Source organism: Chiloscyllium plagiosum, unplaced genomic scaffold (assembly GCF_037043375.1).
Source record: "Chiloscyllium plagiosum isolate Xiang-an unplaced genomic scaffold, Cpla_swu_hap1 HiC_scaffold_20, whole genome shotgun sequence".
Taxonomy (NCBI): Eukaryota; Metazoa; Chordata; class Chondrichthyes; order Orectolobiformes; family Hemiscylliidae; genus Chiloscyllium; species Chiloscyllium plagiosum.
Window position 1 is genome coordinate 59,453,132 of NW_028270158.1, and position 26,358 is coordinate 59,479,489.

General features: G+C 41.9%; 1 protein-coding gene across 2 annotated transcripts in view; it reads left to right on the plus strand.

The window, feature by feature from the left end:
• Nucleotides 1–26,358, plus strand: part of LOC122560494 (inactive rhomboid protein 1) — a 365,137-nt gene that overhangs the window by 3,234 nt on the left and 335,545 nt on the right. Inside the window, exon 1 of one of the 2 annotated variants that reach the window (XM_087998010.1) lies at nucleotides 25,535–26,014. The exons of the other annotated variant lie outside the window; for it this stretch is intronic. The gene's annotated coding sequence lies outside the window, so the exon portion shown is untranslated. Of the gene's footprint in view, nucleotides 1–25,534; nucleotides 26,015–26,358 lie in introns of those variants that run through there. 2 annotated transcript variants of the gene reach the window in all.

Sequence of the window (26,358 nt, forward strand, 5' to 3'; positions counted from 1 at the left end):
AGACTTCCTAACCAAAGTATACAGCAAGGCCACTCACATGGACCAATCCTTAACTACAATAGCAACTATCCCAATGTCTATAGGACATTATTTAAATAAGCTACTACACACTGCAACACACCAGAACTACGCAGGAAGGAGGTAGAAGACCTATACAAACAATGGATACCCCAGCAGTTCCATCTGCCGATACTTTGTGGACTGACAAGACACTGTACGCCCCAATACACTAGTCACCCTACCCTATATCGAGAACGTATCAAAAATGACGATCAGACTACTACAACCACAAGGAATCATGACAGCACACCAAACCACAGCCACACTAAACTACTGAGAAGAACAAAAGGCCTGATACCCATAACGTGAAGGACCAACATGATATACAAAATTCCATATAATGACTTCCATAAAAATTATATCGGACAGACTGGAAGAAAACTAGCAATCTGGATACAAGAACACCAACTAACAGCAAAACGGCACGACCAGTTCTCCCTCATCTTTGTTCACGTAGACAAAGAAAGCCACCAACTTGACTGGGACAACATAACCATCCTGAGTCCAGCTAAACAGAGACATGCACGGGAATCCTTAGAGGCCTGATTTTCAACCTGCAGTGTCATCAACAAGCACGTTGACATAGATCCCATATACAAACCACTACAAAGGAAAACTGGAAGTGATATCACCCACCTTAACAGACTGGGGCACATAAATATCAAGCCGAGTAAACAAAAATGCTTCATGGAAATCAGACTAATGATGTGACTAATGGTAATGAAACATTTGCATGACAACTCACCAGCTCTGTGAGCGAAACTATAACCACATACTAATTGAAGATAAGACTATTTAACGTGTTGATGCAAAAGATTGTCAATATAGCCTCAAAGCGTTGGCAATCTAGTTTAGTTTATTTTAAGACCGGTAAGAGAGAAGCCTGATGGTGAGGTATTGGACCTGGTATTCTTATATTTCAGTAACCCTTTGCAAAAGATCTGCACAGTCTGGTACTGAAAAAGAAGCAAGTGGGAATCCGTGGAGATGTTGTAAAATGCACCCAACATAAACTCAGGCCTGGAGAGTGTTATTGGCAGGGGTCAAAGTGATCTATTTAGGAATCTCTTTCTTTAAAAGGTATTAAATTATTCAAAGCTAGGCATCACAAGCACAATAGATTTCTATCGTTTGCAAGTTCAGCGAATAAGGACAAGCAAATTGCAAGCCTGCATAGTAAAAGCATTTTCAGGATTCTAAATTCAACTCCAATGAGGGCCATTTCACTTTAGTCAGAACAGTAGAACTAGCAGTTGCCCTGAGCAAAACTAATCTCAAAACCAATCCATGGGAATATTATTTTGAGTATACTGTAAATTTGCTTAACTGGCTTCCTCGGCAGAAGCTAATTGTGTTGATTCATTCAACAAGGTTTATTTTAGGATGTAGGGAGTAACTTGAGATATAATACAGAGGAGAACAGAGAACTTTGGCAATATGATTCCAAAGTGGGATTTGTTTCTTTTGCAGTAATTGAAGCTGATTATTTTCATTTGTCATCAGCTCTTCTACCATGCAAACTCCAGGGTGGCGGAAGATGAATTAAGTGGAGCTTTTTTTTTTGATCTAGCAATTTCTGTGTACGGCAGGCTGATTATTAATGTGATGAGAATCCTTCCTCCTTTTTAAAACTGTACCAGAGTGTGTTCTGAACATGAGCTCACTCGTATTTAGACATAAGATTTCTCTGGGTTTTTGCCTGGAGAAATTCCTGTCTATTATCCCATTGAAAAATGTGTCTTGGAGCAGGGTCTCCCAAAGCCTGCAAACTGAAATTTTGGGTCTCCATGTGGCTTTTTTCCTGTTTTTCTCTCTCTCTTCTCTTCTCTTCTCTTCTCTTCTCTTCTCACCCTGCACCTCCTCCCTTCTCTGCTTTCACATGATAGTTTAAGCCTCGAAGTAGAGTCACAGTAGATGTAAAAGTTTGGGAAGGTCTGCTCTAAATGTCATCTGAGGTCTGCATCAATTGGATACATAATTGTACATCTTCAACTGACTAGACCAGAAAGGAGTTCCTGAACTAGGCAGTTGGAATTGTAAATTTAATATGAAATTAGATAGATAGCAAGAGAGAAAGAACAGTCAGATTAACAGAAGCAAATGTTTTGAAACATTAAATAAAGTAACTTTAAAGCAAATTGCAATAATTATAATGGGAAGAATGCAGTGGCATGCCTGTAAAGGTCAATTTACAATGCCAGCCAGTTTGTTTGATTGTAATTGAGATTTACCCCATGCTGTTAAAAGGATAATTAAGGACAGGCCTTATAGCTTTTTGACCACCATCTGTGTCCATGTGGTAAGAATTGAAGCTTTATCAGCTGATATATTTGACTGGTGAATTGGATTGTAAGCTTTTTGGAGAAGCAACATATCTTGCATTGCAATATGGATTTCTGTTTTTAACAAGCCATGTGCAATCACCAGAAATTGCTGCCTCTTTTCACATATAAGTCCTCTGGACTCATTGCAGTGATGAAGCTACGAACAGATTGATTAATTATTTTAGAATTGGATTTTAGAGTCTAATTTTTGTCTGTATCAAAATGATAATTGATTGCATTAAACAGTTTAAGTGTAATAGTTTGAAAGCAGGTTTTCTTGTAATGTAATGCATCAAAGAAAGCTCCAAGCATGTTGAACTTTGCCAGTAATAAAGTTTCTTAACGACCTGCTGTTAACTGCCTATTCACGTCAGCAATTCAGTGGAGCATAATATTATATGTTCATTAAACACTCCTTGATGTTCTGTTTATTGTGGGTGTTACTTAAACTGTTAGTGTTTTTAAATTTGTGATTGGTTACATTATCCTGCAAAGGTGTTGAAATTGGAGTTGTTTATCAAATGGCAGTTAAGCTATTTTGTGGAAGGAAATTTCTCATAAGAAATAGACTGGGAGCAAGATGTGATGACTAGGTTTGTGAAATTCCTCTGGAAGAGGGATAAGGCATAGGTAACCAACCCACTTGCAGTCACTTTAAGTATTCTTTTAAGAAATTGTCTTAAGGTTCTGTCCCGAACATCAGGCAGCCAGATTTCCCAGGCATTGGGGAGCTTGGCAGTCTGAAGGAGGGGGATGGGTTTAAGCTTTTGTGATATGTGTCTTTTGCTGCACTGTCTCTGGGCCAGGAATTACAGGAGTGTATCCAACAACCAGTGCAGACAAACCACCTCTGTCTCACCAACCTCCCACCCCAAAATCGTCCCTCCAACCTACACCTTCTTTCCCTTTCTAATCTCGAATAAGCCTACATTCCCCACATCAACAGTCTACACTTAATTCACCTGGTTTTTCTTAGGCATTTTTCTAATTCTGGGGTTTCTATCTTATTCACAGGATCACAGAATCCCTACAGTACAGATAAAGGTCATTCAGTCCATTGAGTCTGCACTAAACCTCTGAAGAGCTTCCCACCCTATTCGTGTAACCCTGCATTTCTCATGGCTAATCTCCCTAGCCTGGACATCCCCTGAATGCTATGGGCAATTTCCCACCGCTAATCTTTGGTCTCTGGGAGGAAATCTGAGCACCCGGAGAAAACCCACGCAGACACTGCGAGAATGTGCAAACTCCACACAGTCATTAAAGGCTGGAATCAAACGTGATCCCTGGCAGCAGTGCTAATTGCTGTGCTACTATTGATCAGGCTGTCATTTGAGAGCAACGCAGCAGTTAAATTCTGCAGGACGTTTTGGGGAAAACCCATACATTTGCACAGGGCTCACCTCCAGGATAAAATGTTAGACTGGCTTTTTCAAAAAAGTGTACAGAATTGATATTTTCAAATTGGGAATTCAGAAATGATAATTGTGACATTTCAAAAAATATCAGAAAATTCACTGAAGTTTAATGAAGTGGATTAGAGTCACAGAGCCATAGAGACATACAGCACGGAAACAGACGGCTCGATCCAACTCGTCCATGCCAACCAGATATTCCAACCCAATCTAGTCCCACCTGCCAGCACCCGGCCCATATCCCTCCAAACCCTTTCTGTTCAAATACCCATCCAGATGCCTTTTAAATGTTGCAATTGTACCAGTCTCCACCACTTCCTCTGGCAGCTCATTCCACACATGCACCACTCTCTGCATGGAAGCGTTGCCCCTTAGGTCTCTTTTATATCTTTCCCCTCTCACCCTAAACCTATTCTGTCTAGTTCTGGACTTCCCCATCCAGGGAAAAGACCTTGTCTATTTACCCTATCCATGCCCCTCATGATTTTATAGACTTCTATAAGGTCACCCCTTTCAAGTTTCACAACACCCTTCCAATAGGAAGGAGACCAGAACTGCGCACAAGTGGCCTAACCAATTTCCTGTACAGCCGCAATATGACTTCCCAATACCTGTACTCAATACCCTGACCAATAAAGAAAAGCATACCAAACACTGCCTTCACTGTCCTATCGTCCTGCGACTCCACTTTCAAGGAGCTATGAACCTGCACTCCAAGGTCTCTTTGTTCAGCGAAGATTTGCTTTCTCAAAATGCAGCACCTCTCATTTATCTAAATTAAGCTCCATCTGCCACTCCTCAGCCCATTGGCCCATCTGATCAAGATCCCATTGTACTCCAAGGCAACCTTCTTTGCTGTCCACTACACCTCCAATTTTGATGTCACCTGCAAACTGACTAACTATACCTTTTATGCTCATATCCAAATCATTTATGTAAATGACAAAAAGTAGAGGACCCAGCACTGATCCTTGTGGCACTCCACTGGTCACAGGCCTCCAGTCTGAAAAACGATCCTCCAACGTCACCCTATGTCTTCTACCTTTGATTCAGTTCTGTATCTAAATGGCGAGTTGTCCCTGTATTCCATGAAACCTTGCTAACCAGTCTTCCATGGGGAACCTTGTCGAATGCTTTACAGAAGTCCAGATAGATCATGTGTTGCTGGAAAAGCGCAACAGGTCTGGCAGCATCCAAGGAACAGGAGAATCGACATTTTGGGCATAAGCCCTTCTTCAGGAATTGTAGAGGAAGGAAGAGAGCTTCTTCAAGGAAGGCATCCTTGCAAGAGGATTCGCAGTAGGTTAAAATCTTCGAGGAGAAAATGAGGACTGCAGATGCTGGAGATCAGAGCTGAAAAATGTGTTGTTGGAAAAGCGCAGCAGGTCAGGTAGCATCCAAGGAACAGGAGAATGCCCGTAACATCGATTCTCCTGTTCCTTGGATGCTGCCTGACCTGCTGTGCTTTTCCAGCAACACATTTTTCAGCTCTGATCTCCAGCATCTGCAGTCCTCACTTTCTCCTCCAGCTAGATCATGTCCACCGCTCTGCTATAATCAATCTTTTTCAAAAAAACTCAAATCAAGTTTGTGAGACATGATTTCCCACACACAAACCCATACTGACTATACCTAATCAGCCCTTGCCTTTCCAAATCTATGTACACCCTGACCCTCAGGATTCCCTCCAAAAGATTGCCTACCACTGACATCGGGCTCACTGGTCTATAGTTCCCTGGCATGTCCTTACAACCCTTCTTAAACAGTGGCACCACGGTGGGCAACCTTCAGTCTTCTGGCACCTCACCTGTGACTATCGATGATAGTTTTTTCAGCAAGTGGCCCAACAATCGCTTCCCAAAGAGTTCTAGGATACACCTGATCAGGTCCTGGGGATTTATCCACTTTTATGCGTTTCAAGACATCCAGCACATCCTCCTCTGTAATATGGATATTTTTTGAGATGTCACCATCTATTTCCCTACAGTCTATATCTTCCATGTCCTTTTCTACAGTAAACACTGTTGCAAAATACTCATTTAGTATCTTCCCCCATCTGCTGCGGCTCCACACAAAGGCTGCCTTGCTGATCTTTGAGGGGCCCTATTCTATTTGCCAAAGCTACCTCTTGTCCCCTTTTTTTGCCCTCCTGAATTCTCTCCGAAGTATACCCTTACTGCCTTTGTACTCGCAAGGATTCACGCAATCTATCCTGTCTATATCTGACGCATGCTTCTTGCTTTTTCTGAACCAACCCCTCAATTTCTTTAGTCATCCAGCATTCCCTACACCTACCAGCTTTTCCTTTCACCCTAACAGGAATATACTGTCTCTGGACTCTCGTTATCTCATTCCTGAAAGCTTTTCATTTTCCAGCCATCCCTTTACCTGCGAATATCTGTCCCCAGTCAGTGTTTGGAAGTTGTTGCCTAATACCGTCAAAATTAGCCTTTCTCCAATTTAGAACTTCAACTTTTAGATCTGGTCTATGCTTTTCCGTCACTATTTTAACACTAATAGAATTATGGTCACTGGCCCCAAAGTGCTCCCCCACTGACCCCTCAGTCACCTTCCCTGCCTTATTTCCCAAACTTAGGTCAAGATTTGCACCTTCTCTAGTAGGTACATCCACATACTGAATCAGAAAATCGTCTTGTACATGCTTAACAAATTCCTCTCCATCTAAACCCATAATGCTATGGCAATCCCAGTCTATGTTTGGAAAGTTAAAATCTCTTACCATAACCACCCTATTATCCTTGCAGATAACTGAGATCTCCTTACAAATTTGTTTCTCAATTTCCAGCTATTAGGGGTTCCCCTTACACTATTTTGGTTTGTGTTGAGTTGGCTCATCTCAGCACTGACAGTTGTTACAGAGTTGCAGTTAGTTTCAAGTCCTTGAGTATTTCCATAAAAGATTTGCAGCACTGCTTGCTCTCTAGTAATGCTGCATCAGTTGAACATGAAGGCAGCTAATCAGCTGAGGCAGTGATGCTTCTGTCAAAATGCCTGGTTATAGTCAGCATAGAATCATACAAACCCTACATTGTGGAAAAAGGCCATTTGGCCTAAAACATCCACACCAACTCTTCGAAGAGCTACCCATCCAGACCCATTCCCCTATCACTCTACATTTCTCCAGACTAATGCACTTAACCTATACATCCCTGAACACTACGGGCAATTTAGCATGGCCAGTTCACCTAACCTGCACATCTTTGGACTGTGGGAAGAAGCCAGAGCATATGGGGGGGGAAACCCACACAGACATAGGGAGAATGTGCAAACTCCTCAGACAATCGCCCGGAATCAAATCCAGGAGCCTGGTGCTGTGAAGCAGCAGTGTTAACCACTGAGCCACCATGCTGCCCCATGTAGATGTATCATTGAAAACTGGACACTTGGTTGAGAATACTAGATGGAACATAAAGGGTACCTCCTTCACCAATGAGAAAGGGATATGAAAGGGGAGATGAACATGGGCAGGCAGAAGAAAAAGAGGACAGAAACAAGAAATTGCTCTGGCACAGGAGGCCATCAAGCCTACACCACCACCTCAAATGAGCATTATTACTTCATGTCTATCTCCTATCCTTGCACACTATTTCCAAAATAATTGATCCAAATAATCATCTTGTGCCATCTTGAATGCCTCAGTTTAACCTGACTCCATCACATTTCCAGGCATCCTACTTGCTATGTGAAAATGTTCCTTTTGTCACCACACCCTCTCTTCCTTTGCTAATCAATTTAATGCTATGCCCCTTGTTCTTCTTTGCAAAAGTGGGAATAATGTCTTCCTACCTGCTGTCTCCAGCCTGCTCACAGTTTGGAAATTCTCCACCAGAATCCCCTTCTCTTCTGTCTAAGGAGAACCACCCCAACTTCAATGTATCCTCTTAACCAAAGTTTCTCTTTTTTTTTAACTATTCTTTTAAACCACTCTCCAATGCATCCTTTCTGTAATACGGCACCCATATCAGACCTTTTAAAGATAGGATTTGCTGCATGTTTCTGTATAATTCCTTCCCTTCGGTCCCTCTCGGGCTGTCTTTATGGAAGATTTGCAGTCACGTTACTGTAGTGTACTACTGTGGGCATTTCTTGTGTCAGTGTAACACCTGATTAAATGGTTGTTACAAATGCAAGCTGTGAACTGTTGGTGGAGTGATGTGCCCTGGGAGCAGAATGGGCACTGTGTGTTTCCAACCTATTTTTGGGCTAGATTTGAACCCAGATCTCTCTGCTGTGACTGAGCTGTATTGTGACTGATTGATTGTGTTACTGTGAGTTGTTTTTCTTATCGTTGTAAGAGCTTAGGATAACATGAATTGAACAATTAATTGTATTGTACAGAGAGGAAAAAAAACAATTTCATAGCAGTCTCGAGGTTTTCTGTTTTTCCCTGTCCTTTTTGCCTACGGTACCAGATTCTTAGTGAATCAAATGTGTGGCCATTGCTGACTACACACAGTCTCATTTGTTCTATCACAATACATTAGAGTTCCCAATCAGAAATTATTCCAGATGTTTTATGAACGTTTCTTGATGTTCTGTTTCCAATAAACATTGAAGAGTTTACATCAGTTTCAGAGTTTCTCTTGAAATTGGTTGTCTGTTGGCTGAAAAATAAATGAAGGCTGTGTATTTTTATGCAGAAAAGCTGTTTTTATACACCTATTATACTGTTTAACTGTTTTAGAGCACCAGTACTAAGTAATAACTGTACTCCATTTTCAGTATCCTGTTGTCAACATATTGTGATGACTGTACTGTTTAAAAAAAACATAATAATGTGGAACAGTGCAGCAACAAGCAACACTTGTTTTCAAACTGTTTGAATCCATTATTATCAGAATACAAACCTAATACCTCAAAAGAATAGGTCAGGCTTTATATTGAAATTTTAAAAGTTGTGTGTAAATTTTGAATGAAAGGTTAATGTGCAGCTTGTACATCCTGCTATAATACATACAGAATTATTTATGAATTAGCAGCAGGTGCAAAAGTATTCTGTGCATGGGGCTCCAACAATGAGGGAGTGCATGTACGTAGAACTTCAATTTTTAACGTTAGCTTTATGCAACTGATAAGAAGTTAAGAAATGTGATGTTTAAATGATTCTGCTCGATTAAATCTGACTATTTGCCATGTTTTCACAAGCTAGCAATGATGGCATGATTTTGGTCATCTTTGATTCCAGATACAAGCTGTTTCATTCACATTTTGATCTTTCCCTTTTATTGGTTTCACTATCCAGCGTTCCTGACTAAATTGTTTTTCGCTTTGTTTAAAAAAAAGTGCAACAGACTTGCTTCTAGACATTTGCTGGAGCTGCCCTTGAAGCACTTTATCTTTTCACAAACTCTCTACAGTTGAATAATTCACAGTCCAAGCTCTCTCTCTTGTGTTCTTACAATACAATACCTGATATTTTGCCCTTATTGGGATTCAAAGTTCCCAGCATCTAGGACAGCAATTTCATCTTGTTCATTTTTGAATCTCTTTGTGACATTGAGACATGTTATCCAAACTATTTCCAGTATCTGCTCTGGCCTCACCACCAACTTTGATTTCAATGTTTGTTTCTTGTTGGAGGATAGCCTTTGTTTCAGTGTTGAAAAGTGTGGGGCTGGAGAAAGCACAGCAGGTCAAACTGGAGGATCGGGAGACGTTCCAGGCATTAGCCCTTCATCAGAATTGTGGATTGAAAGCGGGTTGAGAGATAAATAGGGGTGGGTGAAGGTGAGGACTGCAGTTCCTGGAGATCAGAGTCGAGAGTGTGGTGCTAGAAAAGCACAGCAGGTCAGGCAAAGGCCGAGGAGCAGGAGAATTGATGTTTTGGGCATAAACTCTTCATCAGGAATGAGGCTTGTAGCCTAAGGGGGCTGAGGGGTAAATGGGAGAGGGTGTGGGACTATGGGGAATGTAGCTGGGAAGGTAATAGGTCGATGAAGTTGGGTGTAAAGGTGCTAGGTCAAAGATAGGGGTTCTTATTTTCTGGAAAATTTTTTTCCTCAAAGCTTTTTTATGAATTGTGGTCTCTTTTTTGTCTTTTTTTTTCTTTGAAAAGAGCCTTGAATAGTTATCTCTTCCCCTAAATCTTTGTTTAGCATTCTCCTCTTCCTTTTGTAAAGTGTTGCGACTGAGTGGCAAGTGTGCACTTTGGTTGAATTACAACAATGTATGGTATCATCTGAAGTGAAACTTGAATAAACTGAACAAGTTTCAGTCCCTTTGTGACAGCGATGATGGCTGAGAGTTTGTCAGTTTGTAACAATGATGATGGCTGAGAGTTTTGTATTGACTAGGCTATGTAGTTACTTGTTTGATACTTTACACATGAATAAGTGTTTGACACTAATTACACTTGTTCTGAAGTGAATTTAATTGTGTGTAGGTCACCAACTCCTACCTTTTATATATAAAAAAGAGGCATTTGTTGCCTTTTCCGTTAGTGACAACCTGCTTCTTACAATGTCTAAGGTATCACGGACAGGTTGTCCAAAGGTTAAGTGTAATATTGTGGTGGCAATAGGCAGAGGAGTGTTGAGGCTCCAGTCCTTTTTTAACCCGAGAACAAAACTGGTATAGTTACCGAGAATTTGGGATATGGGTCGGGTGCTGGCAGGTGGGACTAAATTGGGTTGGGATATCTGGTCGGCATGGAGGGGTTGGACCGAAGGGTCTGTTTCCATGCTGTACATCTGACTCTATGGTGATCCTGTGTTGGACTGTGCTGCATTTGCAAGGTCAGATTTATAATTAGAGCAACAGATAAGTACTGGTACCAGAACCATCCAGATCTACCCAAGCATTTTGGACAAAACAGAAACAGGTCATCTTCACATTACACTTCAAATTGAAGAGCTCTCCATGTTCCAGGTGTCTCCAAATGAAACACTTCTTGTAAGCAGCAGATATCCAGTGTGCAGGAGGCCTTGATAAACACACATGCTGTTCACCCTAGTTACTAATGCTCTGTTTGCATATCCTCTGCCCCATTAACTTAATTCCATTTGAAACCTCTCTTTACTAAAGTCACTTCCAGCAATACACTTGCATAACTTAAGAAATGGACTGTTAGCTTCCTCCAGTGGTGGTAATAGACTCTCAGGTCAGAGCATTATGTGTTCAAGTCCCACTCAAGGACTTAAAAAATGTATTAGATTTTCTTAAATGCTGTGCCCAGTACTATGTTATTGGAATATTCTTGATTGAGATTTTGAACTCCTGTTCTTAGGAATATAAGGATATAATGAATATAAAGATCACTGGGTTTCATTAATATTTATCCCTCAAATAAAACAGCCAAAACAGATAATGGACAGTTTATCTAATCTGTGCTTGATTTTTCTTTTATGAGCTATGGTGTTCACTGGCAAAGCTAGAATTTGACCATCCCTAATTGCCCTTGAATGTGGTGATGAGTAGCTGCCTCAAACAGTTGCAGGGAGTTGTTAGGGACAACTAAACATTGTTATGAAGAGAGTTCCCAGAAACTTCAAGTGTTGTTCAACTGCACTTATCACGTCAAATGGAAATTACCCCAACAGGTTACATATGCCAATTACCCCTTTATTGCATTTGTATTATGTAGGTCTCTGACTTGTGTGGAGTAGGTGTCCATCTGCAGTATATTGGGATCTTTGCAAACAGATTTCAATGCTTTGTACGTAATTGGATTTCAATTTTATTTAATACTGCCTAGTGCAATTTCAGTAGCTTTGTAACTTTCCAACTAATCATTAAGTCTGAGAAGACTATAATAAGGGTGAGATGTACGTTTAACTTTTACTGTGGAAAAGTATATGTTTTGATACAAAATTAGATCTTGAAGCAGGAAAGCTGAGGGACTATAGCCCTAGATTACAGCAGCGTTCTACATTATTCATGCTTCCAACTGTAGTTCAAGCCAACACATCCATCTGTTTGGAGTTGATGCCCTCTCTTGGATGAAATCTTTAGCTTTTGCTTTTTTTCTGTCACTCCACTTTTTAAAAAAAAAATCATTCACAGGCTGTGGGTGTCGCAGGCTGGGCCAGCATTTATTGCCCGTCCCTGATTGTCCAGAGGGCAGTTAAGAGTCACCCACATTGCTGTGGGTCTGGTTCGCTAATGTCCTTAAAATACATTAATGATCCAGACGGTTTTTCTGACGATCGACAATGGGTTCATGGTCGTCATTAGGTGCTTAATTTCAGATATTTGCTGAATTTAAATCCCACCCTCTGCTGTGGTGGGATTTGAACCGGCTCACCAGGACGTTACCTAGGTTTCTGGATTAACAATCCAGCACTAATAGCACTGGGCCAAGACCTACCCAAATTCTTCTATTTAACGCAAGTGTGGAGTACAAACACTAAAGGCCATTTACAGACCTCCCAAATTGTAATGCAGAGAGCCTGAGAATAAAAATCTCCAGAGATGAGCAACACCCTGACCTACCCTGTAATGTCAGTTTGGCAATAGTTCACTTCTGAAGATTTGTCGAAGGAAATTATCTCAAGTTATAGAGTCATATACAGCATGGAAACAGACCCTTCGGTGCAACTCATCTATGCTGACCAGGTATCTGAAATAAATCTAGTCCCATTTACCAGCTTGGCCCATATCCCTCTAAACCCTTCCAATTCATGTACCCATCCAGATGCCTTTAAATTTGTACCAAAAAATTGTACCAGCCTCCTCCACTTCCTTTGGCAACTTATTCCATACACAAGCCACCATTTGCATGAGAAAGTTTCCCCTTAGGTTCCTTTTAAATCTTTCCCCTCGGACCTTAAACCTATACCCTCTAGTTTGGGACTCTCCTTAAGCTCGGGAATTATGGAAAACAAATATTGCTGAGATCACATCACTTCTTTTTAAGTTGTCAAATTGAGTTTTTGGAAAAAATATCTGTGACATTACTAATGTTGTCTTGAAAGCTCAATCTTGTAAGTGGCTCAGTGATTAGCACTGCTGCCTTATAGTGCCAGGGACCCCTTCTACCCTTTGGCAACTGTCTGCAAGGCGTTTTCACATTCAGTGTCTGCATGGGTTTCCTGCGGATGCTCTGGTTTCCTCCCACAGTCCCAAAATGGGCAGTTTAGTTGGATTAGCCACTGCAAATGTGGGGTTATGGAGATAGGGCGGGATGCTCTTTGAAGGGCCAGTGCAGACTTGATAGGCTGAATGTCCTCTAACTGCACTACAGGGATTCTACATTTTGAAAAAATAACACTAACTTGGGAAAAGAATCTTGGCTAAGACTCTGGTGAATGTATCATCTTCCCTTGACATGATGCATTGACTGTCTGTCTTCACCCAGTTTGCTGCTGCCCTCTTAATTAATCTTGCACAGCATACTCTCTTCGTTATTGTTTTTCTTGTATTTTAATTGCTGTGGCTACGTTCTGCTTGAATCTCATTCAGACTGCTGAATTGAATAATTTTGAAAATTTAAGCAGAATAAAGAACTGATAGAAAAAAAGTACTTGCTGTCAATAACTTACTGACAAGTATCTGAGAGCAATGCATAGTTTTGTTTTAATTACAAAAATAACTCCAAGGGTTCAATTGATTGAAAATGTAACTTGATCACTGATTCTGTTCCCGACAACTGGGCGATCCCTTATTTAGAGTTGTGTGGTAGTACAGGACTTGATTATTGTTGGAAAGGGAGTCTTGTACCTAAAATGTTTTGTTATGCATTCTTTAGGAAGAATATTTAGTATTTGGTATTCCTGCAATCTTAACAATTACAAGAGAAAATGGTTTTGGTTGGCAAGTTGACTGTGGTTATTTATAGTATAGTATATTGATGAACATGAATACAAAATCCTGAACTGCATCTTCAGTTAATTGTGCTAATGGAAATTGTGTTGCTATTGGTTACTCTGCAGGATTTCAAGGAGTGGGTTGTACTGCAGAATTATTTAATAAGTCTATCAGGGTCGTCATTATCCTAATGTGTAGGTGCCAGTGTTGGACTGGGGTAGACTAGGTCAGAAGTCGCATGAAACCAGGTTATAGTCCAAGTTAATTTGAAATCACAAGCTTTCAGAAGGCTGAAGTGACTTCACATGTTGAAGGGACGGCACTCTGAAAGCTTGTGATTTCAAACAGACCTGTTGGACTGTAACCTGGTGTCGTGTGACTTCTAACCTTGACAATTGAGAGAACTGTTTGCTATCACTACTCTGGGGTCTGGTCCATTCTTCCTCTGTGATCTGAAAGCACAGGCTTATGCTGTTTTTTGTGTGGCACCTCACATCTTACTCTAATCTTAACCTCTCTCTTTTCACTCTCACTCTCACTCGCTCTCTCGCTCTCTCTCTTGCTCTCTTTCTCTCTTTTTCGCTCTCTCATAAATGTGTACACGTGTTCTGGATTCACAAGGTCACAGAGCACTGACTTTAATGTTTTTCCCCTTGTCAGTGCAGGAAGTTTGTCTAGCCAGTCATCTATAAAATGCAATTATAACTCTGCCTGGTGATCACATGCTCTTTAAACACCTCCTGGACTTGACTTGCTTATGTGACTAAAAGCTGATTCCAGTATAGTTTTCTTTCACTGTACCAACAATTTGACCCTTAAAGTGGTATTTATAATGTTTGTCCTTGCCGGTTCTGTGAAGTAAAGGCTTGCTATGTATGTATTCTGTTCCAGTAATAGCAAATTATAATTGAATAGCAGTTGGTGGTGTTATGACAGTGTTCATTTATAGATTACATTGGGAGAAGGTAAAGCATGATATAAATTCATACACTTCGCTGCTGAAAGTCTCTGTATGCAAAAATACATTCAAGCTGTGACCACTTTTGTAGTGTTTGTAAATATGCAGTTATCTAATTTAGCAATCCAGTCTGATGATGCATGAGTCAGGAATTCAGACAAATTGTGCACAATCTCCCAAACAAATGGTCAAAATTTTTCTTGCTTGATATCCACCTACATTTTTAGTGTGCACTTCAGGTGGCTGAGAGTCGCTACTGGGAGCGCAAGGGTGGGAAATCACTTTGTTTAAAACAAAACATTCTTACCCCATAGATTGACTACGAGAGAGATCGTGATGGCCTTTTAAATATAATTGTACCAGTCCCCGCCACTTCCAATGGCAGTTCATTCCATACACACACCACCCTCTGTGTGAAGATATTGCCCCGTAGGTCTCTTTTAAATCCTTCCCCTCTCACCCTAAACCTATGCCCCATATTAGATTAGATTAGATTACTTACAGTGTGGAAACAGGCCCTTCGGCCCAACAAGTCCACACCGACCCACCGAAGCGTAACCCACCCAGACCCATTCTCCTACATTTACCCCTTCACCTAACACTACGGGCAATTTAGCATGGCCAATTCACCTAACCCCTGCACATTTTTTTTTGGATTGTGGGAGGAAACCGGAGCACCCGGAGGAATCCCACGCAGACACGGGGAGAATGTGCAAACTCCACACAGACAGTCGCCTGAGGCGGGAATTGAACCCGGGTCTCTGGCGCTGTGAAGCAGCAGTGCTAACCACTGTGCTACCGTGCCGCTACCGTGCTCCCCCACTCCAGGGAAAAGTCTATTTATCCTATGATTTTATAAACCTTCAGAAGGTCACCCCTCAGCCTCCAATGCTCCAGAGAAAACAGCCCCAGCCCATTCAATCTCTTCCTATAGCTCAAACCCCTTCAACCCTGGCAACATCCTTGTAAATCTTTTCTGAACCCTTTCAAGTTTCACAACATCTTTCCGATAGGAAGGAAACCAGAATTACACACAATATTCCAAAAATAGTCTTATCAATGTCCTATACAGCTGCAACATGACCTCCCAACACTTATACTCAATGCTCCTGAGACTGGCTCTAATGCAACGACTTCCAAGAGATCAATTGTGTTAGGGGAATCTGTAGTCTGAGGTACAGACAGACGTTTCTGTGGCCAGCAGAGAAAAATCAGAATGGTGTGTTGTTTCCCTGGTGCCAGGATCAAGGATGTCTCAGAGAGGGTGCAGAATGTTCTCATGGGGGAGAGGGGCCAGCAGGAAGTCATTGTCCACATTGGAAGGGAAAAGGTTGAGACTCTGAAGGGAGATTACAGAGAGTTAGGCAGAAATTTAAAAAAGATGTCCTCAAGGGTAGTAATATCTGGATTACTCCTAGTGCTACGAGCTAGTGAGGGCAGGAATAGGAGGATAGAGCAGATGAATGCATGACTGAGGAGCTGGTGTATGGGAGGAGGATTCACATTTTTTGATCATTGGAATCTCTTTTGGAGTAGACGTGACCTGTTCAAGAAGGACAGATTGCACCTAAGTTGGAAGGGGACTAACATACTGGCAGGGAAATTCGCCAGAACTGCTTAGGAGGATTTAAATTAGTAAGGTGGGGGGTGGGACCCAGGGAGATAGTGAGGAAAGAGATCGATCTGAGACGGGTACAGCTGAGAACAGAAGTGAGTCAAACAGGCAGGGACAAGGTAGGACTAATAAATTAAACTGCATTTATTTCAATGCAAGGGGCCTAACCGGGAAGGCAGATGAACTCAGTGCATGGTTAGGAACATAAGACTGGAATATCATAGCAATTACAGAATCATGGCTCAGGGATGGGCAGGACTGGCAGCTTAATGTTGCAGGATACAAAAGCTACAGGAAGGATAGAAAGGAAGGCAAGAGAGGAGGGGGGAGTGGCATTTTTGATAAGGGATAGCATTAGAGGTGTGCTGAGGGAGGATATTCCCAGAAATACATCCAGGGAACTGAGAAATAAGAAAGGGATGATCACCTTATTGGAATTGTGTTATAGACCTCCCCCAATAGTCAGAGGGAAATTGAGAAACAAATTTGTAAGGAGATCTCAGCTATCTGTAAGAATAATAGGGTAGTCATGGTAGGGGATTTTAACTTTCCAGACATCGACTGGGACTGCCATAGTGTTAAAGGTTTAGATGGAGAGGAATTTGTTAAGTGTTTACCAGACCATTTTCTGATTCAGGATGTGGATGTACCAACTAGAGAAGGTGCAAAACTTGACCTACTCTTGGGAAATAGGCAGGGCAGGTGACTGAGGTGTCAGTGGGGGAGCACTTTGGGGCCAGCGACCATAATTCTATTAGTTTTAAAATAGTGATGGAAAAGGATAGACCAGATCTAAAAGTTGAAGTCCTAAATTAGAGAAAGGCCAATTTTGACGGTATTAGGCAAGAACTTTCAAAAACTGATTGGGGGCAGATGTTCATAGGGAAAGGGACGGCTGGAAAATGGGAAGCCTTCAGAAATGAGATAATGAGTCCAGAGAAAGTATATTCCTGTTAGGGTGAAAGAAAAGGCTGGTAGATATAGGGAATGCTGGATGACTAAAGAAATTGAGGGTTTGGTTAAGAAAAAGAAGGAAGCATATGTCAGGTATAGACAGGATATATAGAGTGAATCCTTAGAACAGTATAAAGGCACTGGGAGTATACTTAAGAGGGAAATCAGGAGGGCAAAACATGGACATGAGATAGCTTTGGCAAATAGAATTAAGGAGAATCCAAAGGGGTTTTACAAATATATTAAGGACAAAAGGGTAACTAGGGAGAGAATAGGGCCCCTCAAAGATCAACAAGGCGGCCTTTGTGTGGAGCCACAGAAAATAGGGGAGATACTAAATGAATGTTTTGCATCAGCATTTACTGTGGAAAAGGATATGGAAGATATAGACTATAGGGAAATAGATGGTGACATCTTGCAAAATGTCCAGATTACAGAGGAGGAAGTGCTGGATGTCTTGAAACGGTTAAAGGTGGATAAATCCCCAGGACCTGATCAGGTGTACCCGAGAACTCTGTGGGAAGCTAGAGAAGTGATTGCTAGGCCTCTTGCTGAGATATTTGTATCATCGATAGTCACAGGTGAGGTCCTGGAAGACTGGAGGTTGACAAATGTGCCACTGTTTAAGAAGGGCGGTAAAGACAAACCAGGGAACTATAGACCGGTGAGCCTGACCTCAGTGGTGGGCAAATTGTTGGAGGGAATCCTGAGGGACAGGATGTACATGTATTTGGAAAGTCAAGGACTGATTAGGGATAGTCAACATGACTTTGTGTGTGGGAAATCATGTCTCACAAACTTAATTGAGTTTTTTGAAGAAGTAACAAAGAAGATTGATGAGTAAATGTGATCTATATGGACTTCAGTAATGTGTTCGAAAAGGTTCCCCATGGGAGACTGATTAGCAAGGTTAGATCTCATGGAATATAGAGAGACTAGCCATTTGGATATAGAACTGGCTCAAAGGTAGAAGACAGGGTGGTGGTGGTTGAGGGTTGTTTTTCAGACTGGAGGCCTGTGACCAGAGGAGTGCCACAAGGATCGGTGCTGGGTCCTCTACTTTGTCATTTACATAAATGATTTGGATGCGAGCATAAGAGGTACAGTTAGTAAGTTTGCAGATGACACCAAAATTGGAGGTGTAGTGGACAGCGAAGAGGGTTACCTCTGATTACAACACGATCTGGACCAGATGAGCCAATGGACTGAGAAGTGGCAGATGGAGTTTAATTCAGATAAATGCGAGGTGCTCCATTTTGGGAAAGCAAATCTTAGCAGGACTTATACACCTTAATGGTAAGGTCCTAGGGAGTGTTGCTGAACAAAGAGACCTTGGAGTGCAGGTTCATAGCTCCTTGAAAGTGGAGTCGCAGGTAGATAGGATAGTGAAGAAGGCGTTTGGTATGCTTTCCCTTATTGGTCAGAGTATTGAGTACGGGAGTTGGGAGGTCATGTTGTGGCTGTACAGGACATTGGTTAGACCACTGTTGGAATATTGTGTGCAATTCTGGTCTCCTTCCTATCGGAAAGATGTTGTGAAACTTGAAAGGGTTCAGAAAAGATTTACAAGGATGTTGCCAGGGTTGAAGGATCTGAGCTACAGGGAGAGGCTGAACAGGCTGGGGCTGTTTTCCCTGGAGTGTCGGAGGTTGAGGGGTGACCTCATAGAGGTTTACAAAATTATGAGGGGCATGGATAGGATAAATAGACAAAGTCTTTTCCCTGGGGTCGGGGAATCCAGAACTAGAGGGCATAGGTTTAGGGTGAGAGGGGAAAGATATAAAAGAGACCTAAGGGGCAACTTTTTCACGCAGAGTGTGGTACGTGTATGGAATCAGCTGCCAGAGGATGTGGTGGAGGCTGGTACAATTGTAGCATTTAAGAGGCATTTGGATGGGTATATGAAGGGTTTGGAGGGATATGGGCCGGGTGCTGGCAGGTGGGACTAGATTGGGTTGGGATATCTGGTCGGCATGGACAGGTTGAACCGAAAGGTCTGTTTCCATGCTGTACATCTCTATGACTCTAAATGCCTCCTTCACTATTGTATCAAGCTCTGACTCCATTTTGAAGGAACAATGAACTTGAACTCAAAGGTCTCTTTGTTCAGCAACACTCCCAGGACCTTACCATTAAGTGTAAAAGTCCTGTCCTGATTTGCCTTTCCAGAATGCAACGCCTCACATTTATCTAACTTAAACTCCATCTGCCGCTCCTTAGCCCATTAGTCAATGTAATCAAGATCCTGTTGTAATCTGAGGTAACCTTCTTCGCTATCCACCTCCAATTTTGGTGTCATCTGCAAACTTTATAAGTATATCTTCTATGCTCACATTCAAATGAGTCATATAATGACAAAAAGCAATGGACCCTGTAGTGATCCTTGTGGCACACGGCTGGTCACAGGCTTCCAGTCTGAAAAGCAACCCTCCATCACCACTCTGTCTTCCACCTTCAGGCCAATGGTTAGTTCTCCCTATATTCCATATGATCTAGCCTTGCTAACCAGTCTCACAGGGTGAACCTTGTCGAACGTCTTACTGAAGTCTGTACAGATCACTTCCACACTCTGCCCTCATCAATCCTCTTTTTTACTTCTTCCAAAAACTCATTCAGGTTAGTGAGAAATGATTTCCGACGCAAAAAGCCATGTTGACTACCCCTAATCAGTCCTAGCCTATCGAAATACATGTAAATCCTGTCCCTCAGGATTCCCTTCATCAACTTGCCCACCACCGATGTCAGGCTCACCGGTCTATAGTTCCCTGGCTTTTATATACTTCCTTTGTTAAATAATGGCACCATGTTAGTCTTCCGATCATTTACCTGTGACTATCGATGATCCAAATATTCTCAATAAGGGGCCCAGCATCACTTCCCTAGCTTCCCAAAGAGTTCTAACGTGCACGTGATCAGGTCATGGGGATTTATCCACCTTTATGCATTTTAAGACATCCAGCACCACCACCTCTGTAATATGGACATTTTTCAAGATGTCACCATCTATTTCCTCACATTATAAAGCTTCCATGTCCTTCTCCACAGTTAGCACTGATGTAAAAATACATGTTTAGTATCCACCCCCCAACCATCGCCTGCAGTTCCACACATAGGCTGGCTTGCGGATCTTTGAGGGATCCTATTCTCTCCAGAGTTACTTTTTTGTCCTTTATGCATTTACAAAGTCCTTTTGGATTCTCCTTAACCCTATTTGCCAAAGCTATCTCATGTCCCCCTTTTTGCCCCCCTGATTTCCCTCTTAAGTATCACCCTCCTGCCTTTATATTCTTCTAAGGATTCATTTAATCTCTGTCTATACCTGACACATACTTCCTTCTTTTTCTTAACCAGAGCAACAAATTCTCACATTATTCAGCATTCCTTACACCCACCAGACTTTCCTTTCACCCTAACAGGAACATACTGTCTCTGCACTCTTGTTATCTCATTTTTGAAGGCTTCCCGTTTTCCAGAGATCCCTTTACCTGCGAACATCCATCATCAATCAACTTTTGAAAGTTCTTGCCCAATACTGTCAAAATTGGCCTTTGAGAACATGGGCATTCATGGGTTATTCAGAAAAACTATTAAAACCAAGTTTGCAAGGTGCTGTTAGATTAATGTGGTGAATTTCTCAAGTGCAACTTTGAGGTAATACACACTGCTGCTCTTGAGTGTCACTGGTGGAGGGAATGGATGTAGTGCCAATCGATGGGCTGCTTTATCTGGGATGGTGCTCAGCTCCTTAAAAAGGTGGCAATAAGTACCATGCAAAGAAAAATCTTCTCAAAATTTTGTTCTGTAGGTGTTTGACTTGCCGAGGTCTGTGCGGTAACTCTTCAGACTGAGTCGGTGGGAGGGGTGATGTCTACTAAGCCAACTGTTTCTGGGGAGTGAAAGGGAATCCCAGTGCCTTCATGAATTGTCGCCCATTCTTTACCACCTCTGGGTTGAACTGTGACAGAGAATTCACACAGGTCATTAAACAACTTAGCTCAATATTTCATAATCTCAGGATATGCTAAAGACTCACAACAAATTAAGCACTTAATTATTTTAAACAAATACACTCTAGGGGTATACGTTAGGAATATGTAGCTACCACTGCACATTCCGACATGCGGTAAAACAGCATTTGTCTTTCTGATTGTTTACAGAAAGAGTAATGTTGGGCAGAATATGTTCCTCCAATCTTTGAGTAGCGTCTTAGATCTATCATATGCACCCAAGAGGCAGATGGACAGGAATAGGTTAATGTCTCAAAGTTGCAATTCCAGCCAGTTGGTTCTACCTCCTTTCTGCACTAAATAGATTTAAATAAGTGTACAACATGCATAGAAAATCTACAGTGTTTGTACTGACTGCTTTGAATTCAGAGCTGCTTGAGTTAAATCTCCTTTCTCTCTGTGTGCAATGTTGCAGGAAATCACCTGGCAGTGAATTTAAAAAAAAACACACACATAAGGGTGTGGTTTGCTATTGTAAGCAAAGTATGTGAAGTATTCAGTGAACACCTCCACAATCCTGCTTCAATCTATTCATGCAGTGCTGTTAGATGGACAGTTGAATAGACCTTAATGTTTCCTTCTGAGTTCTCCCAGGGAGTTTCAATTCATGATCACTGAATTATGCTTGGGTTTCAAAATGAGTTCTCATCACCTTTGAAATGTTAGCTTGGATCAGCAGCAACACTGCAACACTTTGCAGATGCTTAATATTTGCGTGCTAATGGGTGGCTGGTTTTAACTGCAAATGGATCTTTTCCTTCTGTTTCAACATTGCAGTTTGGTTAGAAGTAGCTTCTATTTCGTCATAGACAATGCGTTGATAAAGAGGCCAAACCATTTCATTGGTTTTGTGGAATTTTGTTCTGGAATACTGCTGATTTCATGTTACAGGTATTTGCTGAGTCCTGCATGTTGACTCTGAAACAATAATGAAGGTATTTCTGCGTCTGATAACCTTCATTACCCTGGCTGCCTGCGATCCTCTGTAAATTATGTGTTACAAGCTGTAATTAAGTCTGAGCCTCTGCCTAAACATTGTGACACGAGCGATGAAAACACACAAGATGGTCTCTTGTCGAGATTTGACTTGTATAAGCATGTTGCTATGATTTTCTTCATCATTACTTTGAATCAAATTACCATGGGTGTGCATTTACATAGCACCAGTCACGACCCAGGGTGCCCCTAACTGGCCGTAAACTGTTTAAGTGCTTTGATGTCTTTTTGCTCTTGTCAGGAAATGTAGAAGATTTCAGGATTTGATAGATTACAGTCACGATCAGACAAATTGTTTCCAGTCAGAGTGTGTACAGTTTGCTTATGTTCCACACACTTTTTTTTGAAGCATATTGCTGGCAGTTGACAACTGAACTCTTGATGTGACTTCAATGAACATGGAAGTAGCTGCTTTAACATTATTATCCATGACTCTCTTCGTGGCCTAAAGAATAATATCAACTATTGATATCAAGATATTCCCACTGAAGTCCCAGATTAGAAGCCTCCTACCTGGGACGTTTCAAATGGTCCAATTTGTGTCCCGGCTGAATGAGCAGCGTATTAACTACCTTCTGCCTCCATAATCCATCGAATGCATTGGTACAAATTTGTGCTGGATGTATGAATTTTCTATGATGGAAATGTGTTGCTGGAAAAGCGCAGCAGGTCAGGCAGCATCTAGGGAACAGGAGAATCGACGTTTCGGGCATTAGCCCTTCTTCAGGAATGAGGAAAGTTGGTCCAGCAGGCTAAGATAAAAGATAGGGAGGAGGGACTTGGGGGAGGGGCGTCGGAAATTTGATAGGTGGAAAGAGGTCAAGGTGAGGGTGATAGGTCAGACTGGGGTGGGGGCGGAGAGGTCAGGAAGAAGATTGCAGGTTCGGAAGGCGGTGCTGAATTTGATGGATTTGACTGAGACAGGCTGGGGGGAGGGGAAATGAGGAAACTGATGAAATCCGAGTTCATCCCTTGTGGTTGGAGGGTTCCTAGCCGGAAGATGAGGCGTTCTTCCTCCAACCGTCGTTTCGCTGTGGTCTGACGATGGAGGAATCCAAAGACCTGCATATCCTTGGTGGAGTGGGAGGGGGAATTGAAATGTTGAGCTACAGGGTGGTTGGGTTGGTTGGTCCGGGTGTCCCAGAGGTGTTCCCTGAAACGTTCCTGAAGAAGGGCTAATGCCCGAAATGTCGATTCTCCTGTTCCCTAGATGCTGCCTGACCTGGGCTTTTCCAGCAACACATTTCCATCTCTGATCTCCAGCATCTGCAGACCTCACTTTCTCCTGTATGAATTTTCTAACCAACATGTTCAGAGATGTCATTATAAATCTCTGGAGCAGGTAGGACCTGAATCTGAATCTCCTACTTCAAGGTAGAGGCACTACCCCTGTTACAAAACAGCCCTCTTGCTGAAGATGTGTTCTCCGGTTAAGTGACAGAAATGTATGAGGAGAGGCTGAGTAGACTAGGGATGTTTTCCCAGAGCGTCAGAGGCTGAGGGTGACCTTCTAGGTTTATAAAATCATGAGGGGCATGAATAGGGTAAGTAGACAAGGCCTTTTCCCTGGGGTGGGGGAGTCTAGAACTAGAGGGCATAGGTTTAGAGTGAGAGGGGAAAGATATAAAAGAGACCTAAGTGACAACTTTTTCACGCAGAGGGTGGTGCATGTGTGGAATGAGCTGTCAGAGGAAGTGGTGGAGGCTGGTACAATTACAACATTAAAAGGCATCTGGATGGGGGTATGAAAAGGAAGGGTTTTGAGGGATATGGACCAAGTGTTGCCAAATGGGACTAGATTAATTTAGGATATCTGGTCGGCATGGACGGGTTGGACGGAAGGGTCGGTTTCTATTCTGTACATCTCTATGATTAAGTCGCTGCTGTTGGTAAGTCAGACATTTATATGCTGGAATTGATGCACACTGCCCATTATTCACTTATAAACCAACCTGGGCTATGCATCTCCTTGGCTCGATGACACTATCAGTCCTCCGCTTTGTAATCTGAACTCCATATTTACTCTTTACTGCTTTCTCTAAATATCTCTGTAGTTGTTTTTAGAGAGATTATTTGTTTGTTTGGTAAGATGAGGCTAACTATAAATTTGTCTGCTTTATATTCATATGAGTGGCCATTCAGAGCAATTATTGTAAGACTGTAACAATTTGGAACCAATGTGAACTAATTCAACCTGTACAGCATTTTCTTGTGTAGTGATGCAGTTTAAAGATGAATAACTCTTGATTATCTCTTGCACTGTCCTTTTTGACTAGTGAAGTCCTTACAGACCTCTATAAGGTCTCACTCTTTCAGCTTTCTGTTGAAAGAGTGGCTACCTTTCACTTGAGAAGATTAGAGTGAGTCTTTATCTTTCGGGTTGGTAGAATTGAACTCGTGCTCAACTGAAGATAATCTCTCTGCATTTTAAAATATGTCTTGGTAAAAATGATAGTCACTCTAATTGTACTCTTTTATTGGTTCCTGTGTGTGGTTGAACCAATGTAACCCCTCTGACCCCTTCAGTGTGTACTATACATGCCTCCTTGAACTATAGGTGAGGTACCATCACCCCATCTCCTGCAGTGGTGCTTGAAATTGACCACTGCCTCCTGAAATTCACTAATCCTCTAAGTATTAGGAACCCTGCAAATTAGTTGAGAGAACCTTCTACAAATCGGGTAGATAGGATAGTGAAGAAGGCATTTGGGAAGCTTTCCTTTATTGGTCAGCGTATTGAGTACAGGAGTTGAGGTCACGTTGCAGCTGTACAGAACATTGGTTCGGCCACTTTTGGAATATTGCATGCAATTCTGGTCCCCTTCCTATTGGAAGGATGTTGTGAAATTTGAAAGGGTTAAGAAAAGATTTACAAGGATGTTGTCAGGGTTGGAGGATTTGAGCTATAGGGAGTGGCGGAATAGGCTGAGGTTGTTTTCCCTGGAGCGTCTGAGGCTGAGGGGTGACGTTAGAGGTCTATAAAATCATGAGGGGCATGGATAGAGTAAATAGACAAGACCTTTTCCCTGGGGTCGGGCAGTCCAGAACTAGAGGGCGTAGGTTTAGGGTGAGAGGGGAAAGATTTTAAAAAAGACCTAAGGGGCAACCTTTTCATGCAGAGAGTGGTGCGTGTGTGGAATGAGCTACCAGAGGATGTGCAACATTTAAGAGGCATATGGATGGGTATTTGAATAGGAGGGGTTTGGAGGGATATGGGCTGGGTGCTGATAGGTGGCTCTAGATTGGGTTGGGATATCTGGTTGGCATGGACCAAAGGGTCTGTTTTCTATGACTCCAAATCCTACTGTTGAAAGATTGATCCAAAAATTCCAAACTGTGGCACAGTGTTATTGAAAATTTGGAGTAGTTGGAGCATCCTTTTTGAGTTAAGTGTACTTTTTAGTCCCCAATTTGAAGTGTATTTTTCTCTTCCAGCACCATGTGTGGATTCTCTGAGGATGAGTCACCACCTACCTGCCTACTAGCTGTTGCCAAAGCCACAGATGCATTGAATGCCAGCAGGTGTGGAGGAATGTGTTACCTCCTACTGAGCACATTCCACAAAATGGGTACTTCTGAGAATGGTGAAAGAAAGTCCCATCCCACTGAACTGTACCCTAGGTTACCAAAATACAAATAGGATGTTGGTTGGTCTTGAACAAGTGATTGCATCAGACCTCACCACAACGCAAAGCTGTGGGGCTGGATGAGTGCAGTATAACTCTGGAGGAGCAAGTCCTCAAGTTCATTTCTAAATTTTAGAAAAACCTTGGGGATATTTAGTTGAAATTGTGACTGACATTGGCCTGTTATTTTATAACAAAGTTGTGTGGTATCTTATAGACAGATTCACATTGATTGCATTTGATGCCTTGTGCAACTTTTTTGGAGCTATTTTCAACTCCTTGGAAGGAGCACAGGTGAGTTTTTCTGGTGACCTGGCCAATATTTATACCTTAATCTGATTTTGGTTTTATGTATGGTATTGATTATCTGTATCATGTTCTCTTTTGTGGGAATTTAGTGGGGTTTTTTTTTGTTTCCTTCGTTGTAACTATGACTTCATTTGGTCTAGAATTCCTACATGAATACAAGTCTTTCGTTAGTCTCTATCAAAAAAATGTTATTTCTTAATTAAATTATTCTTGTACAAATTATCTCGCAATGTTGTGATTCCATTATAAGTAAGGCATATTCTTTACTCCATTCACTTTATCAGGATCCTGTGATTCCCTTTTCCACAGTGAAGATTAAAATCAAAAGT